Source organism: Neophocaena asiaeorientalis, unplaced genomic scaffold (genome assembly GCF_003031525.2).
Source record: "Neophocaena asiaeorientalis asiaeorientalis breed wild unplaced genomic scaffold, Neophocaena_asiaeorientalis_V1.1 scaffold54, whole genome shotgun sequence".
NCBI classification, from domain to species: domain Eukaryota; kingdom Metazoa; phylum Chordata; class Mammalia; order Artiodactyla; family Phocoenidae; genus Neophocaena; species Neophocaena asiaeorientalis.
In genome coordinates this window covers 549170-569758 of record NW_020174938.1, presented here as the reverse complement: position 1 = coordinate 569758, position 20589 = coordinate 549170, and the positions used below count along the sequence as shown (strand labels likewise).

Sequence of the window (20589 nt, the reverse complement as noted above, 5' to 3'; positions counted from 1 at the left end):
TGTTAATTTGTAACTATCTACTTATTCGGTTTAATTTGTAGCCTCTTACCATGGTAGCTTAGATAATTGATTTTAGGTCCTTTCTGCCTAATATATGCATAGAAAACTAAATTTCCTCAAAGCATCTTGTTAGCTGCATCAAAAATTTTGGTAGGTTAGGTTTCATTTTCATTCATTTCAAAGTATTTTCTAATTTCCCTTGTGATTTCTGGCACTTAGGTTATTTTAGAAGATGTTAAATTTCTAAATGTTTGGGAATTTTCCAAGTATCATTTTGGTTTTGATTTCTGATTTAATTCCACTGTGCTAAGGGCATATAATATACTATGTGTAGTTTCAATTTTTTTTTAATTTATTAAGACTTATTCCTGGTTCAGTAGACGGGCTATCTTGGTGAGTGTTTCATGGGCAGTATAAAAGTTTATATTTTGCTGTTGTTGGTTGAAATGTTCTATAAACATCAATTCAGTTGATAGTGCTGTTCGAGTCTTCTTTATCTTTGCTGGACTTTCAGTGTACCTGTTCTTTGCAGGTACTGAGGGAGGAGTGTTGATGTCTCCAACTGTTTTGGGTGCTTGTTTGTTTCTCCCCTCAGTTCTGTCAGTTTTTGTTTAATGTATTTTGTAGTTCTGGTGTTATGTACATATACATTTAGAATTATTCCATCTTCCAAATGAAGCGATCCCTTGATCATTATGAAATATCCCTCATCATCTCTGATACTATTTTTCTCTTGTCTTCTATCTTCTCTGATATAAATGTGGCTATTTCTTAAGATTTTGGTTTGCATGGTATATCTTCTATCCTTTTATTTTTTAACTATTTCCTTATTTTAGTGTGAGATTCCCATAGCATATATTTGGTTTTGCTTTTTTAATCTGTCTTTTAATTGGAGTATTTAGATAATTTACATTTAATGTATATATTAATGTGGTTAGGTTTATATCTACCATCTTTGCTGTTCTTTTTCTATTAACCATTCCTTTGAATTAATTTTACTTTGAATTCCATTTAATCTTCTCTATTGTTTTTTTCCTTTATTGGCTTATTCTTTTCTCTACCTTTTTATTTACTTATTTTAGTGGTTGCTCTAGGATTTGTAATATGCCTATTATTGCATTCTACTATCAAATAATTTTATACCATCTCATATAATGTAGTACATTTATAACAGTATTCTTCCTTTGTCTAACAGTCATCTTTTTCTCTCTGAACTTCATTTTGGCTAGATTTTATTGCTGTGTCTTCAAGTTCACTGATTTCTTTTTTTCTGCAGTGCTTATCTCATCCAGTGAAATTTTCACTTCAGGTATTATATATATATTTTATCTCTAGAAGTTCTATTTGGGTCTTTTTGAAAATTCTCCCATTTCTCTCTTCCCTGTATTCATTTATATGGAGCATATTTGTAACACCCTTTCAATGTCTTTGCCTGTTAATTCCACCATGTCTGTCATTTCTGGGTCTCTCTGTGTTGACAGATACTTTTCTGGTTATGGGCCACATTTTCCTACTTCTTTGTATGTCCAGTAATTTTTAATTAAATGTCAGGTGTTTGTGAATTTTACGTGTTGAGTTCTTGATTTTGTAGTATTTCTTTAAAGTGTATTGGACTTTTTCCTAATAGGCATTTTAAAGTGCATATTAGTTTGATCCTTTCTAGGCTTTCTAGGCTTCCAAGCACCTTTCAGGAGGGTCTAGAGGAACTTTTATTTCGGGGCTACTTTTCCCCTGCTTCTGCACGTGGCCCTTCTGGGGTCATTACTGATAGCCTTGTATATTCAGTGAGGTTTTTCCCCTCTTGCTGGAGGGAACTTGTTGAAATATTGGCCCCATATCAGCTCTGTGAATCCTTTGTCTTAGAACTCCCTGGTAACGTTTTTCCTTAGAAGTTCTTCTTGGCTGGTCTCAAGAAATTTACCCTTCTCAGGTACAGGTTTTTATTTAGCTAAATACTCAAGGGAACCCTCATTTAAACTGCTGGAACACTTTCACTGCTCTCTGGAACTCTACCCCATAAATTCTAGCTACCTTGGCCTCCTTGTACTTTTTTCTCCTTATCCTCACGTCAACAAGATTGCCAGACTCTATTTGGGTTCTTCCTCCTGTACTGGAGTAGTAAATTGCTTCCTGGCTGAGAGCCTTGGGTGATGGTAGGGCTCGCCTTGTTTGTTTCCCTTTTCTCAGGGATCACAGTCATGCACTGCTAGTGTCTGAAAATAGTCCTCTCCTATATTTTATACGGTGTTCTAGTTGTTTGCAGTGAGAGGATTACTCTGGACTTTTTACCCTCTCATGCCCTCAGAAGCAGAAGTTGAATCATTCTAGAATGAGTTTTAATGCTAACACTTTTACAAAATTTTGAAGCTCTCAAGCAGTTATTATTTTTTACATAACTTTTAACCATTTATTCACTTTTTCCTCAGTATTGTTATAAAGATCTTGTATCGACTGTAGGAACTATTATTTATTTTTCAATTCAGGGAGCCCATTACAAACTTTAAATCAGAAGCTGACCCAAAGAAAATAATTTATCATACCTAAGAAATCTCACAAATCAGGAAAATGGATTTTCGAGTATACAAAAATTCTCTCAATATTATGGAATAGTCATTTTAAATATAAAATTATTATTTAATATTTCATTAGAAACATGAAAGACTTGGAATGAAATACTTGGAGATAAGGAAAAAATGAACCATTTGATCTAGTGTTAAAATATAAGACCTATCATTTTAGAGCATAACCATGTGAGTATATGTACTTTATATCAGGAACCAGCAAATGTTATCTGGAAAGGGCCAGATAGTGTATATTTTAGACTTTGTGGGCCATACAGCCCTTGTTGCACCCACTCAGCTAATCCTTCGTAGTACAAAAGCAGCGTTAGATGATTTTTTTTTTTTTTTTGCGGTACGTGGGCCTCTCACTGTTATGGCCTCTCCCGTTGTGGAGCACAGGCTCCGGACGCGCAGACTCAGCAGCCATGGCTCTCGGGCCTAGCCGCTCTGCGGCATGTGGGATCTTCCCGGACCGGGGCACGAACCCGTGTCCCCTGCATCGGCAGGCGGACTCTCAACCACTGCGCCACAAGGGAAGCCCCTTAGATGATACATTTTTAAATGTGCTAGCTGTGTTCTGATAAAACTTTATCTATAAAAATGAAATTTGAGTTTCATATGATTTTTATGCCTCAAAATATTTTTCTTCTTTTGATCTTTTTTTCCTGCTATTTAAAAATGTAAAAACTACATTCTTACCTTGCAGGTCATACATAAACAGGTGGCTGGTCAGACTTGGCCCCTGGGTCACAGTTTGACAGTCCCTGCTCTATGTGAATAAAAAGCTCCCAAGTAAGCGGTAGGATTCCTGTTGGACTGTTGTGTTTTCATTCTAAGTAATGCTTTTACTTAGGGAACTAAATAAATAGTTCCCTACTATTAAATTAAATAGCAAAGAAAATAAGATCACGCAGTACTGAGCCTATAGGACTTTGACAGATTTTAAAATGTCAAAGGTTATATCAGAGGTTCCTCAGTTAATGGGGAATTGGGGCTAATGTCCAGTTTATCTTACTCAAAGTGGCACTTTTTCTCTTTTTAATTATGCAAGGTTAAATTCCTTCCTTCCTATTTTGTTTCAATATGCCTATCTTATTAATGTTTAAAAATTGGCATATATGTATCCTAAATTTATTTATTTTGTGATGAAGTTGCCCTGGTACTCATAAACAAAATGCCCCCCGCCCCGGCACCAGCATTATATCATTTTTAACTTCATGCTGTCCCCACTTACAGGATCTAGGGATTTTTCTTCTTAGTTCACAATTTTGAGAATACAGCCTCTTCTCTTCATCATCTTTGCTTCTGTATTGTCTTCCACATAACCCTGTTAACCAGTTAGAACACAAAACACATTTCAAAGCATATTCTCTCTTTCTACCTGTTGTAGCTTAGCATACTAGTCAGGCCCCTCTTAGAATACTCGAAATTTGTCTAATATGTAAAGCAGTGTTGATATATACAGTCTATGACTTTGTTTGGTGTTATGTTCACACAGTTAACTCGAGCCACACTTGAATGATTATGTAGTTTGTATTCTCTAATAAGTGTATTTTCCTTCCTTAAGGTATATAATTGAAGTTGTTCTTTGGCAATACGCAAAATCCAGTGCTGTGGAAGTTCTAGAAGAGAGGACTTGAATTTAGGTATATGCTGCTGTTGCCACAGTGAGTGGGTAGTAACATAGCTGCATATAGTCATTCATTCAGGGGATACTTTTGCTGCCTACATGTCTTCATGATGTTTTCCCAACACACTAGTACACCATCCAGGAAAAAACAAACAGAAAACAAAAAAACCAAGAAAAAAAAAAACCAGGCAATTTATTTCTTTTTACATGCAGAGAGAGAATAACCTTTGTTTTCAAATATAAAATAAAAATAAGGATTGGTTCTGAAAGAAGCTATGAAGTAATAGAAAATCATCATCCAAAGAGAATTTGCCTAGTTACTTTTAAAAAAGTTACGATTTTTAAGAAATTTTTTATACAAATTTCATTATTTTGATAATTTAGAAACTTTTCCCCATGAGTATTATAAGCTTATTCCTATCTTAATGACGTGTATGCCCTATGTCTGGAAGATGCTTCCCCTAAACTTTTCCATTTCTGGCTCATTTCAACTTGAACATCATCTCTTCAGAGAGCCTTCCTTGATACACTGTCTAAAACAGCACCTCCACCTTCCCAGTCTCTAACACCCAGTTTTATTTTCTTCAAAGCACTTATCACCATCTGAAATTAGTTTATTTATTTATTTGTCTCTTTCTGTATTAAAACAGTAAGCTCTCTGAGGTGAGAGATCTTGCCTTCCCTATTATCTGTCTATCTGTACTACCCAGAACATTTTCTTTCATATAGTAGGCCTTAAGTATGTAATTTATATGTGGCTGGAAGGATGGATAATTGAAAGTATGTCTAATGCATGATCTGTAGGAATATTTGATAGGCTCGCATGTATTGTGAGTCACCAAGAAAGAATACAGTGAGTAACTTTACCCAAATTTATTTCACTGTAGAACTACTTTTTCTTTAAGCATTTAGCTGTATTAGACTTCCACAGAAGACATTTTGGAAATGTGACAGATGTACTGATATATTTAATTGTTTTTTTCCTTTTATATTATAATAATTTCAAACTTATATACAAATTGTAAGAATAGTACAGATAATTTTTCCTAAATCACTTGAGTGTAAGTTGCTGACATTATACTGCATCACCTCTGAATTCTTTAGAGTATATTTCCTACAAAGACATTCTGCCACGTAACCAGGATAAAATAATCACAATCAGGAATTCAATGTTGATAGGTTACTACCATCTAACCTACAACCCTGTTCAAGTCATGCCAGTTGTTCTGGAATTCATTGGTGAGCATCCCTAGGAAGGAGGGAGGCACAGAGTAGGCAGCCTCAAAATCTGCATATGTCTTTTCCTTTCATATCTTTGATCACTAAGTTCATTTGTGTAGAGGAGACTCCGTAGAGCCTAGTGGAAAGTAATAGCTGACATGGGAAGTTGTTGAGGTGATATTTCAGATTTGGAGTTTGAGTTCTACCAAACACATCAGAATAAAGCGTTCAGAAAAAGACTATTTTGGGGACTGAGAGGAAAGGAATGCAGGGTGGATTATGGAAGGATAATCAATCACTGCATTAGGAAAGAGTAAGGAGATGTATGTTCTCATTTCAGTTTTTCCACTAACCAGCACTTACCCGTGGGAAATCACTTCACTTCTCTATCAGTACTTTTCTAGGTTATCAGTATTTGTATATCCATAAGTTCAATTTCTTTTCATACTCAAATTTCAAAATAAAATAGGCATTAATTGCATTTTTCTTCTGTAAAGACTTATAATGGAAAGAAGACTAATTTTGCCACTCTTTATGTGATACTGGGCATCATCATTTCATCTATATATTGGTGATCTATATATATTTTTTCTTGGTAATATTTCTCCTACATGCTGCTCATCACTGTTACGTACCACATGAAGTGGTGGATTTAAGCACTGTAAGAACATTGGGTATTGTTTTCATCATGAATAACCCAGCTGTGTCAGAGTTAGATATTGTTTGATGTTGCACAAACAAAAACGTCCTTTTTAAAATGCTTTTTTGTTTCTTAAAATTTATTGAGAGGTTCAGTTCTACAGTATGTAAGCACAGTCATGAATCATTTAGAAGTGATCACATTGAAGACCGTAATTCAAAGAGTCATGTACCACAATGTTCATTGCAGCTCTATTTACAATAGCCAGGACATGGAAGCAGCTTAAGTGTCCATCGACAGATGAATGGATAAAGAAGATGTGGCACATATATACAATGGAATATTACTCAGCCATAAAAAGAATCAAAATTGTTATTTGTAGTGAGGTGGATAGGCCTAGAGTCTGTGATACAGAGTGAATACTGTATGCTAACACATATATATAGAATCTAAAAAAAAAAAAAAGTGGTTCTGAAGAATTTCAGGACAGGACAGGAATAAAGACGCAGACGTAGAGAATGGACTTGAGAACACGGGGAGGGACGAGGGTAAACTGGGACGAAATGAGAGAGTGGCATGGACATATATACAGTACCAAATGAAAATAGATAGCTAGTGGGCAGCAGCTGCATAGCACAGGGAGATCAGCTCCGTGCTTTGTGACCACCTAGAAGGGTGGGATAGGGAGGGGGGGAGGGAGGCGCAAGAGGGAGGAGTTATGGGAACGTATGTATATGTATCGCTGATTCACTTTGTTATAAAGCAGAAAATAACAACAACAAAAAAAATAATTCCAGGAGAGAGAATGAATTGAGGTGAGGGACAGATGAAGATGAATGGCAAAATGTTGATAACTGTTAAAGTTGGGTGATGGGTATGTGGGTTCATCATTCTCTTTACTTTTGTATATGTATTTGAAAATTCCCATATTAAAAAGTTAAAAAAAAAGTGATCACATTATCTTTTTCTTTCTTCTTAACTTTTCCAATTATTTTCCTTGTATTTGGTGTTATAGAGAAAACAAATTAGGGGTTGGGCCAGTTTAAACATGCATGTAATTGGTGCTCAAGAGTCAGAAATAAGAAGTTATTAATTTAAACTTTTTTTTTTGGAGTATAGTTGCTTTACTATGTTGTGTTAGTTTCTGCTGTACAGCAAAGTGAATCAGCTATAACTATACATATATCCCCTCCTTTTTGGATTTCCTTTCCATTTAGGTCACCACAGAGCATTAAGTAGAGTTCCCTGTGCTATATAGTAGGTTCTCATTAGTTATCTATTTTATACATAGTAGTGTGTATATGTCAATCCCAGTCTCCCAGCATCCCACCCCCGCTTCCTCCCTTGGTGCCCGTATGTTTGTTCTTTACATCTATGTCTCTATTTCTGCTTTGCAAATAGGTTCATCTTTACCATTTTTCTAGATTCCACATATATGTGTTAATATTCAATATTTGCTTTTCTCTTTCTGACTTACTTCACTCTGTATGACAGTCTCTAGATCTATCCATGTCTCTGCACATTGATGTTTTGTATACCAAATTATAAATATATTTTATACTTAAGCCTAAAGTAAAACTACAAAGTGGCTAGAGAAACTTTTGCAATTGGAGATGTCTACTTTCATATTTAACAGAGGCTATATCAAAGTTGGAAATTGTGACTGTTAGAATTGGATTTTTATAAAGGTGAAATAGAGTTTAATGTTTCTTATTTTTATATTTCTAGCCAAAAAATGAAATATACAAGAACAATCAGATGAAGTCTTAGAAAGCCTCAAGTGCATCAGTGCTAGCTAGTTTGATTCCTATAAGTTACTTGGTTCTTAGGTATGGCATGGATAGTTCTTGAGTGTGTAAGATTCTATCCATGTCTCTTCCTGAGTAAGGAAGTTACTTCTTAAATGAATAAGTCTAATTTTAACGGTTGAGTGAGTGTGAAATTAAGAATATCCTAAAGGAAAGAAAATGTCCAGTATATTTAAAACTAGTTTACTTCTCCAGTTTAGCTCTATTTTTTGTTGTTCTCTTGCAGTAAACATTGCTATCTTCAGAAAATAAGTTAAGGAATGAGAGGCAAGGAAGAAAGGACGTTCATCTTGGAAGGACCCAAAGCACTTTGAAATTTAAATGAATGTAATGATAGCTGCTAAAACCGCCTTTGTCACCAAAATGGATGAAGTACTTCAAATTTAAATGGTAACCAAATTTATCATATCATGTTACATTTCCACCAAGAACTTTAGATGACTTGAAAGGGTCTATTTTTAAGTTTAAATATTTACCTTACAAATACCAAAGTGTAGATAGAGCAGATAATTTTATAACTTATTTAGCATAGTCAGGATTTTATTTTGCTTCTTAATGCTTGACCCTGATATTAGCCAAAAGAATGTTGCTTTTTTCCCAGGTTATGAACTTCTTAACACAGAAACAGGTAAGCTTATTTGAGTAAGAATATGGCATAGTACTAGTATACTTATAGGTCCATCCTTTACCAGATATTTTTTCCTTTCATAGAAATAACCCAGGGAGCGTAAATGGTGGTATCCTATCACACATGCAAATGGTTTTTAGTTTTGTTTTCATATTATTTTTTAGTTTCCTTATGTGACATCTGGTCTCTTGATCTTTTTCCTTTCATATCTGACATCTTATTTTAATTTAATCTTTATTTTATCCTCTGCCCCTGTTTCTTAGGAATTTAGGTTTATAAAAGATACAAGGTTTTAAGTCTTTATGTCATTAAAAAAAAAAAGACACAAGGATCCAAAATAGAAAAGGAGAGAGAAGTTTGAAAAGATTATAAAATTATTTCTTATTATGAAATTGCAGTGACTGTTATATTTTAAGTAGAGTGGAAAGCAATTATAGAAAGACTTAAAGATTCTTTGTCAGCCTTCTTAAATCTCCTTGATCTTAGGCCAAAATTGTTTCAGTACATGTTTTGTAAAGACTCAAATGTTTACAATTTTTTAATCACATCCTAGTGAAGAATTAGAACTTTTATTCATTGGAATTCTATTAATTTGATTTTGAGGTATAATCATTTGTTTGCTTGAGTCAGTGTGTCTTGGTAGTGAGTGGGTGTAATTGAGTACAACTAGGTCCTTGCTGTGAAATCAGGGCATGTGAAAAATCAGTCAAATACAGTATCCATTACTAGTCCTAATGATTCTAAGGAATGCAGGACCTATTATTTCAAGAAAATGATTTCAATTGGCAAGTGTAACCCAGGATAAGTAGTATGTAAGGAATGAATGTTCTAATCACTCTTCCCTGTGTTAACATTAACCTGGATAGAAAATACCTTGATTTTTTTAAAAAAATTATCCAATTATTGGTTAAACTTCTACTTATGGCATAATTAGAACTTTCCATGTTCTTTTCACTACCAACCATGTACCAGCATGTGGCCTTTTAAACATGTCCAGCAAATTCTTTCTAGTCCTGAACCATTAAAAAATTAAAGTTGGAGAAAGTAACTTTTGAAACACAGCAGAAATTTAAGTGCTGAATGTTCACTCATACAAGCAAGATAATACGCAGAAAGTCCCTGGGGAATTCCCTGGCAGTCCAGCGGTTAGGACTCTGCGCTTTCACTGCCCTGGGCCTGGGTTCGATCCCTGATCAGGGAACTAAGATCCCACAAGCCACATGGTGTGGCCAAAAAAAAAAGAAAAAAAGAAAGTCACCAAACGTCTCTGTCTTCTCCATTAATGATCTGAGTTTTCTTTACCCGTTTGATTATATTTGATTCTATAATCTCATATAACCACAGGTTCATTAATGAACCAAAAACAAATAACATTATCAAAATTTTTATCATGATACTTTTACTACTCCTTATCAAACTCTTAATTCTATTTAAATTCATCTCTCAGTGATTTTTGGTAACCATGGATAGGATCATTGAAATCCATAGGCAGTGGATTTTTTTAATCATTAATTTTCACTTTTTTTAACTACCAAATTTGTTTTTAGTCTCATAATATTAACAAGGAACAGATTAAATTAGAACTTGACCTCTCTACAAAATAAAACAAAAGAATTGCCTTGATTCTCCCATCAAGTCCAGTTCAGAGGTCATGTAATTCACCTACATGAGACCACCTGAATTACATATTATTTAATTTTTCTGGCCCCATCTAAGCTGGGTGCCTCCAAAATCCCAAATCTACTGTGGCTTTTGATGAAGGAATGGAATCAGACTTCTGATTGTGCAACTGACAGAATTTCTAATTTGTACAATTAGAAATTCATATTTGTAACTATGCAAACTATCATGGCCACTTTGAAGAGGCTGAAATTCAAAAGATGGGTTCTAGCTATGTTAAAGTTGAACCAAACACCCAGTTTTATCTAAGTTCAGTTCATTAGCTTAAAATTATGGTTCTTGGGAGTAAGGGAAGTGTATACTTGCAGACAGTAAGACCACTCTAAACAATGTATCTATCAGGAATCTTAAAATTCATAAAGCTTGATAGGCTCCATTTAGGACAACTGTCCTTATGGAGGGAAGCCTAAATGTAATTTGCCCAGACAAAAAGGAATTAAAAATAATAGTAATTCATGTGTATTGAGTGATTACCATATGCCAAGCATTCGAATTAGTGCTTAATATACATTATCTGAAGCTTCACCACTCTATTTGACATAGGTCCTATTATTAAATATATCCATCTTACATACGAGGAAACACATTCTCAAAGAAGTTATGTAAATTGCCCTACATCAAGTTGCTAGTTCAAGGTAGAGCCAGGTCTATCTGACTCCATGACCTGACCTCTTAACTAGGAGTTTATTCTAGTTCACAAACATTCAATATTTCAAAACTTCAACTTGTGAAGTTTTTATTTACCTAGTGGCAGATAAGGAGAGGTCTTTTTTTTTTTAAGCGAAAGGTCTTATTAGCAGCATTCTCATTTCAGCTTTGTAAAATTATGTTCCCTTTAGATACACAGTATTTTTCTTTTGCAACATCAGTTTTATTTTGTCAATAATTTATCATTGTTTTGATTATGTTCTTAAAGTGTTAGTTATTATTTAATGGAAAAGGCAACTTAATCTACTAAGTAAAGGTTAAATTACTTGAAGATGATATCATTAGACACGCATTTTATCTGAGATAACAGAAGACAGAGAAAGATAGGAGACATGGGTGAGGAAAAAAATGCAAAACTGACCTCTTTACTCAGCTGTCCTCCCTTGAAGTATTATTTGCCTTTCTCTTTATCCCAAGAAAATTCTTCCTTGTTTTTCAGTCTCAGTAACTGATACTGTTACTAAAAACTAAAATAGTAATGAATCTGGAAACCAGTTTGTCTTTTTAAAAATTTTTATTTTATATTGGAGCACAGTTGATTAACAATGTTGTGTTAGTTTCAGGTGTACAATAAAGTGATTCAGTTACACATATACACATATCTATTCTTTTTCAAATTCTTTTCCCATTTAGGTTATTACAGAATATTGATCAGTGTTTCCTGTGCTATGGCTATACAGTAGGTCCTTGTTGGTTATCTATGTTAAATATAGTAGTGGCGTAAATTTTCTGTTAAATTTATATACAGTCCTTTTCAAATAGGTACTTCTTGTCCAAATGGTAGAAAACTAAGTACATTAACCTATTATCAAAGTTTAAGATGGTAAAATTTATCATCAAGGCTCAACATATTAAAGATATCAGTTCTCCCTAATTTGATATATAGGCTTAACTCAATTCCTAAAATCCTGGCAAGATTTAAAAATTTATATGGAAAGGCAAATTAGAACAGCTAAAACGATTTTGAAAAAGAAGAAAAAAATGGAAGGAACCACTCCACCTGATTGCAAAATTTATATAGCCACAATACTCAAGACTGGTATTGGCAGTAGGATAGGCACATAAATCAATAACAGAATAGATAACCCCACACAAGTATAGCCAGCTAATTTTTTTTTTTTTAACAAAAGTGTAAAGGCAATTCAATGGAGAATGGATTGTCTTTTCATCAAATAGTGCAGAACAATTGAATATTCATGGGGGTGGAAAAAAAGAACCTCAGCCTAAGTCTCACACCTTATACAAAAATTAACTCAAAGTGGATCATAGATTTAAATGTAAAACTATAAAAGTTTTTAGAAGTTTTATATGGGAGAAAATCTTTAGGATCTGGGGCTTAGTGAAGAGTAGTTAGACAGTACAGCAAAGTACAATCTATAAAAGAAGGAAAAATGGGTAAGTTGGACTTGATCCAAATTTAAAACTTTTACTCTGTAGAAGACCCAGTTAAAAGGATGAGAAGACAAAACAGTCATATGTAGAATACTTAAAGTGCTCTCAAAACTCAACAGTTAAAACAATCAATTAAAAAATGGGCAAAAGACATGAAATATTTCACCAAAGAGGATATATTCTTAATAGCATTGGCAGATAAGCATATTAAAAAGATGTTCAACATCACTTGCTATTAGGGAAATGAAAATTAATGCCATGATGAGTTATCACTATACACTTGTTAGAATAGCTAAAATAAAAAATAGTAGCAGTACCAAATGCTGGTGAGGATGCAGAGAAACTAGATCTTTCATATATTGCTGGTAGAATATAAAATGGTACAGACACTGGAAAATAATTTGATAGTTTCTTTAAAAATTAAATGTACACTTACCATATGATGCAGCAATCCCACTCTTGGGCATTAAACCCAGTAAAATGGAAACATATCCACACAAAAACATGTGCATTGTTTTTCATACTAGCTTTATTTGTACTAGACACAGATTGTACCAACCAACGTGTTCTATAATAGGTAAATGGTTAAACAAACTGTGGTATATCCATACCATGGAATATGATATCAGTAATAAAAAGGAATGATCTACTGATATACACCACAGCTTGGACGGATCTCAAGAACATTATGCTGAATGAAAAAAGCCAGTCTCAAAAAGTCACATAATGTATTATTCCATTTATATGACATTCTCAAAATGACAAAATTATGATGATGGAGAACAAGACAGTTGTTGCCAGGGGTTTGGGAAGGTTGAGGGGTAGGTGGATGGGTGTGACTTTAAAGAGATAGCACCAAGGGGTATCTTTGCAGTGAAGGGATAGTCTATCTTGATTGTGGTGATAGCTAGAGTAATCTACATGTGTCATAAAGTGACAGTGAATACACATACATTGTACCCATGTCAATTTCCTGGTTTTGATATTGTATTGTATTTACACAAGATGTGACTATTGGGGCAAACTTGTTTAAGGGTAAATGAGGCTTCTCAGTACTATCTTTGCAACTTCCTGTGAATCTTCAATTTCAAAATAAAAAGTTTAAAAAAATAACCCTGTTATAATTAACAAGTATGGTCCAGAATATTCAGTCCTGTAAAATGCAAGGTCATGTTACTTCTGAATTAATGAAATGACTAGGGTGAGCTACACTAGTACCTGGTTAGAAGTTCTAACCAGGTGCAACTTTGAGCTCCAAATTCCCCCCATCGCATCTGGTGGCAGTTGTCTGCTCTGGCTTAAATATTGTCAAGGGCATTTCTAGGTCTTGTGGCTGGTTGGCAGACTCCCAGGACACTCCCATTGATTCCAAGAATCTCCCAGTTAACAACTATTTCAGGAGCCAAATCTGGGGAGATTGATCCAAGAAAGAACTAGGGGTGCTGAGATCTACCCTCCTGCTTCCTTGGGTTCCTGGGAGGGATTACTGGCTATTTTCCACCAAGTTCTCTCTCCCCTCCATGTTATCACACTATCCCTCTTCCACCTTAGGAACTGTAGCCAGCCCCATTTCAGAACAAGGGTTGAATGAACTGTTGCAGCCAACTGCATATTATCCAAATATATATGATAAAATGTTTCACTTCTTTGTAACAGTTTTTCAGTTCAAGGTTTAGTGTATCTTAAGTTTCTGATATTTTGCTTAAGTAAGAAGAGTGTTTCATGTTCTTTGTAAAAAGCTGTGTAGTATGAGGAAAAGCAAAAGGAGAAGAAGAAAAGTTATGTCATCCTTGCTTTCTAAACTAAGAGCATAAAATTCGAAATGATCCTGTGGATTCTTTTGGAAAGAATATTAAGTGATCGTCTGGGTTACACCCCTACCTTCTAGTGGCACGATCAACTGACCTGAATGATGGAGTGAACTTCATGCCATTTTACATACTGACTCATTCACTCATTCATCATTTACTTGGGGAAAACAATATTTGCAATAGTGTGGAAGGTTCAGGGGATACAAAGAAGGGTAGAGTGCAGGTCCCGTCATCAGTGGCTCACCATCTAACAGAACAGGCAACACATAAATGGAAAGATAGTGTATCAAGTGCTTAATGGGAGTATGAGAACAGAGCTGTGACTGTGTTTTTTCCTCCTTAGGAAGGGTGAGGGAAGGCTTCCCAAAGCACGAAGGTATCCTGTGTACTGAGTGTTACCGGATAAATAGGATTTTACTGCCAGGGAACAAGCTAGAGGAAAAGAGTATTCCTATTCTAGGCAAAAGGAATAACATGTACAGAGATACACTTACCTCCTCTTGGGGAAAAAGAGTTACAGACTTTTAAAGTTGAAGAGGTTATCCAAGATATTTTACTTCAACATCCTTGCTTTACATAAAATTAAATGGAAGCTCTTGGAGGCAAATCTACTTGCCCAATATTACTTAGAAATTACAGTATCATTTTAAGTATTCTTTCAGACTTATGTAGTTCAAAATGTATTTTGGTCAGCTATAATGCTATTTCAAGAAAGAAGGTTCTTCCTCATGTTTTCTGTGTTTATAAATCTGCTTTACTTCTAGGCTAAAATGTAATTAGGTGTTGTTTCTATTTCTCTTAAACTTTTATTATTATGAAATTCCATGAATTCAGAATCATATAACAAACATCTGTTATCTTACCACCAAGAATTAATTGAATGCTAACATTTTGTCATTTTTGCTAAAAGAAACAAAACAATTTAGGAATGATTGAAATCCTCTTTGTATCTCTCTCCAATTTCATTCCTAGCCTCCTTCTCCAGAGAAAATGCTCTATGAGGTTGGTGAATATATATTCTTGTGTAAGTACTCATAAACAATATGAAGTATAAATGATGATATACTAGATGTACGTTCTGCATCTTTCATTGATGTGTGATATTTATTTAACTGTATTTTTTCATATGAGCTCAAAATAAAACATAGCATAGATGAGTAGGCAACATACTCTAGTCAATAGTGCAGATTTGCTGTTGTGTTGTGACTTTGTCCTCTTGTGTTTTCTTCTTGGTACCTAAAGTGCCACCGTCTTCTTGTTAATTCTGCACTGTTTTGAAAGAATGTAATTCTTTCATTCTGTAGGTTTTCAAATGTATTTTTAAGGCTTTTGTTGGGAAAACAGTTATTTCTGTGAGCTTACATCTCTCACATTAGCTCTTTTAACTCTTTACTACTGAGATTGTTGTAGCAGGAATACTCTCTAGTAGAGTCAAATGACCAAGAAATGACTATACCATGTGGCATAAAGTCTCCCTTCACACGTGTATTGCTGGCAAGACAACAATGCTAGGTAGTAAGAAGTCAGTCGTGATGTGTGGGAAGAGTTAGCCTCTGAAAACGCCATGACAGGATGACCCAGGAAGAGGATGTTAATCTGGACTTCGAAAAGAGCTTAGAAGTCCTTTCACCAAGGGCCTGGTCCTGGCATGGGGGATGATGGGGGAAGAGATAGAAATTTTATTGTGAAGGAGAGGATTACTGTGGGTGTTGAGAACACATTTTTACCCTTTGATTTATTGTGCCAACTGTAATTAGCAGTAAATGTTTTAAGTTAATGACAATCAGCTGGAATACCACTAAACATGTGGGGATTGAGGAGCATAATAAATGCAAAGAGTCCCCTTGTTTCTGTTACTAGAAGGGAGATTCACCCACCACATTCTATAACAGTGAAAAACTAGAAATCTGCACAAATGCTTGTAATAAACAAGCCAGTTATTCCTAACCTCACTGGTATTTGAATTCTGAAGTAGTTGTCCCCATGCAGTAGCAACAGAATAATGGAGGGAAAAAGTTAGTATTATCATTCTGGCTTGTACATTTTGATGTTTAACAATTCTGGCACATGGTCACAGGAAAGCTTATCTAAAAATACCAAATTGTAGAAATGAAAGGAAACACTTGATCCCTAAGAAACTCATTCTTCTTGGAGTCAGGCCCAGCTTTTGTTTCCTTCTGTTGGTTTGACATACATAGGAAGGAAAACATGAAACATTCTGGTGCTTTAGAACTCTCTGATGATATATAATGGGCCATTGTATAACTAGTGCTAAAGCACAGGTAAGTTTCATATGGGGAATATTTAAAAGGAAACCAGATGCGGATGCTTTGTTTAGATATGTATATATATGATCAATTGATTTTTGACAAAGGTGCAGAAGCAGCCCAGTGAAGAAAGATTAGTCTTTCCAACAAATGGTACTGGAACATTAGAAGCTAAACCAAAAAGAAACAAAAAGCCCTTGCCTCATAACTGGACATAGGCCTTGGAGATAAATGAAAGAGAGGAGATTGTAAGAAATTTGCCTTGTAGAAATAGAGGAAGTAATAAAACTGCCATGAGAATTGAAACATCAAAATGGTAGAGGGAATTATTGTAAAACAGTTTAATCTTTTGAATGAGGAGCATTGTGTATTGTAGGAAATGTGTATACATTATAGCTAAATATGCATTTAATCCACTAGCTTATTAAGCACCCTACCATTCACAGAGCACTGTGTTAGATTGGAGGGGTATTATAAAGGTCCCTTGAGGGAATCATATATAAACAATAACAAAACAGTGATAAGTGCTATCATTGTGGTGCCAGGGAAGCTCAGAGGAAGGGCCTGGCTAATATCTACACTCATCCTGAATGGGCTTCCCACTGAGCTCTGAGTACACTGAAGAATGTTAGTTGATCCACTGTCCCTTAGAGCACTTTGAGAAATTGTTGTTCATTTGATAGCTAAAATGCAATAAGGGATCTCTTCCATCTGGTGCTGTTTGAATCTGTGATAGCTACCTCAGGCTCAAAGAGTAGACAAAGTGAAGGAACCTGATGTGGTTTCCCTTTACCTTTCCTTTTAACTGTCATTTGATCTGCTTTTAAGTAGGTAGTCTTTCTCTTGCCTCTAGTTGCTGACCATTCTATATATAATCTCTATCACACAAGGAAAGCAGCAAAGGAATTTTTTTAAAGACTGCCAAAACTCTGTAGGAATGAAATATCACTTTTTTTTTTTTTCCATAAGGGAGTTTCCATGATACTCCACTCACATACTTCTCCAAAAGAGAAGTTGGAGTTGCACGTGATCACTTTGGCCAACCTTTTGTGGGTTTCTAATGCACATTCTCATCTCTCTTTGAAGGACTGTTCATTGCAACTTATACACACACTTTCCTTAAAGCAAGTACTACTTTTATTCTCCTCTAGTCTTCTGTCACGTAACAAGAGCGTTGGTGGAAATTGCTTTTCCATAAAAAGAACTGTGCCACCTACTCTTCAAATGCCACATATTAAGAAACCATTGATTGATTTTTCCTAGGGAATAAATTAGGCTTTCCCCTGAGAGTGAAAAAATAAATAATGGGATATAAAGAATGAAGATAGCTTTGTGTTATGAGGAAAATGTTTATGTAGTTGCCATGGAAATAGCATGTAGGCATTTAAACCAGGAGCTTATGATATCTCTGTGTTTGCCAAATATAATTCAGATGTGAGTACATTCATTCTCTTTCTTGGCTCAAATTTAGCCTGACATATGTGGTTATGTAAAATATGCTCTGCTTTAGCATATTTGCTTAATATTTGCAGGAAATGTATAATACAAGGGGCTGCCATATTTTAAGGTTGTATAATTGAGGCATAGAAATAAAACTAGGGGAAGCAATTCTCAGCAAGTGATTCCTGAAAACAAATAACAGTAACAATCAGAGTGCCCGAGGCTGGGTTTTCCTGTGACATTCATAACTAACAGAGCTAATTAATTTTTATTAATGAAACATTCACAATATTGGACCGAATTAGTACTAGCTAATTGTTTGTGAGTGATGTCAGATGCTGAAAATGCACAGTTTGAGACTTTATTCTTATTTTAATGTATGTGATTTCATTTCACAAGTGGAATAAAACACAATAGGGAGTGTTTCTGAATTATTATTATACTTTTCTGTCACAGGACAGCAGTTAGCTTTCAATTTCATGCTGTATAAATGAGGCACGATAGAAATCTAGAGAGGGCATATATGGACTTTGAAGATATGGATAACTTGACACAATTTTTCAGAGTTTGAACTTTTTTTTTTTTACTAATTCCAAAGATAATACAGACAATGCAGACTGTACCTGCAGCCACTGCCTTTTATGGGGCACACAAACTAGAGCAATAGGAAAATCTAAAAATGATTAGAATATGCTCTATTCATGGAAATGGGGTGTTAAAATTAATCCTAATAACTCATCTTTTTATGCCAATTTTGCTACCCATTTCATAGCCCATAGGTTTATTATCCCCTCACTTAGATTTCCTCTAAGATATCATGTGCTTTGTAAGCAGATAGCTTAGAGGCTTAATGTCTTATTAAAGCAGTAATTGCTTATATGGTCCAATAAATATAATAGTAATTTAATGAGACCAAATAGTTACACAGATGGAACAGTGGGAAAAGGCTAATTAGAGAAAGTTTTTCAGTGAAGGTAAGTTTTGAGTCAAAATTTAAAGACCTTCCTGAGGGCGTTTAAGCAATATATACCAAAAAAATTTTTAATATATATATATACCTGTAAAATCTAAGGAGATAAAGATGTTTGCAAAGATTTAATTAGGAGGGCATTAGATTATTGGTTTGAGACTTTCCTTTTGTAATATAAATATTTACTATTTAAGTTTCCCTGTAAATACTGCTTTAACTGTATTCCACAAATTTTTGAAATTTTATATTTATTTTTGTTCAGTTCAAAATATTTTCTAATTTCCCTTGAATCTTCCTCTTTGAATCATAGATTGTTGGTTTAGGCAGTTTCCAGGTATTTGGAGATTTTCTTGGTAATTCCTGTTATTAATTTCTATTTGTTATGGGCAGAGAATATTCTTGATTTCTTTTAAATTTCTTAAGATTTCTTTCATGACCTAGGATATGGTGTGTCTTGGCGAATGTTTCATGTAAAATTGAGAAGAATGTATATTCTGCTGTTGTTGGATAAATGTCTTTAAATGTCAGATTCAGTAGGTTGATGGTGTTTTTTAACTCTTCTGTATCATTGCTGATTGTTCACTGTTGTTTACTGAGAGAGGAATGCTGAGATTTCCAAATGTAATTGTAGGTTTGTCTATTTCTCCTTTCAGATCTGTCAGTTTTTGCTTCATGTATTTTGAATCTCTCTTGTTAGATGCATACACATTCAGAATTATTGTGCCTTCTTGGAGAATTTACATTTTATTAGTATATAAGGGTTGCTCTTTGTTCCTGTTAATTTTCTTTACTCTGAAGTCTACTTTGATAATATAACCACTCCAGCTTTATTTTGATTAATGGTTTCATGTTATATCTATCTTTTTCCTCTTTTAAAAAAAACTTTTAACCTACCTATATAATTATATTTGAAGTGTGTTTCTTGTAGTTACCAAGTAATTGGGTCATGATTTTCCAAATCCATTCTGATAATTTCTTTAATGTTTATACTATTTACATTTAATGTAATTGACATTTAAGTTTAGGGCGACCATTTAATTAATTAATTAATTTATCTAGTGTTGGGTCTTCGTTGCTGCACACAGGCTTTCTCTAGTTGCGGCAAGTGAGGGCTACTCTTCGTTGCAATGCATGGGCTTCTCATTGTGGTGGCTTCCTCTATTGTGGAGCACAGGCTCTTGGCACGCAGGCTTAGTAGTTGTGGTACACAAGCTCTAGGGTGCACAGGTTTCAGTAGTTGTGGTGCACGGGCTCAGTAGTTGTGGCGCATGTGTTTAGTTGCTCCGCGGCATGTGGGATCTTCCCAGGCCAGGGATCAAACCTGTGTCCCCTGCATTGGCAGGTGGATTCTTAACCACTTCACCACCAGGGAAGTCCCTAGGTTGACCATTTATTTTCTGTTTGTTCCCTTTGTTTTTTATCCTGTTTTCTCTTTCCTGATTTATTTGAACATCTTTTGGTATTCTATTTAACTTACCTGTTGTGTGTTTTACTCTGTGTCTTTGTAGATACTGTAAGGATTACCATGTACATACTAAAGCTTGTACAATCTACTGAGAATCAATATTTTACCATTTCAAGTAAAATGTAGAAACCATATCACCATATAAATGGCTTTATCTTTGCCCTCTTTGGGTTATAGTTACTTATATATTACACTACATGCATTGAAAACTCTATCAGACAATATTATTTTTTGCTTTCAGATGTCAAACATATTTTTAAAAATTCAAGAGGGGAGAATAGTCTGTTATGTTTATCCAGATAGTTACCATTTTCTCATTCTTTATCTTAATCCTCCAAATTTCCTTCTGATAGCTTCTCTCTGGGCAA

The 20589-nt window shown here is 34.7% G+C and overlaps 1 protein-coding gene across 1 annotated transcript in view; it reads left to right on the top strand.

Moving 5' to 3' along the window:
* The window catches only part of PEAK1 (pseudopodium enriched atypical kinase 1), a 290387-nt gene that overhangs the window by 140633 nt on the left and 129165 nt on the right, over nt 1-20589 (top strand). The window contains exons 5-6 of the mRNA XM_024761788.1: nt 8087-8250; nt 15052-15103. The gene's annotated coding sequence lies outside the window, so the exon portion shown is untranslated. The remainder of the gene's footprint in view (nt 1-8086; nt 8251-15051; nt 15104-20589) is intronic.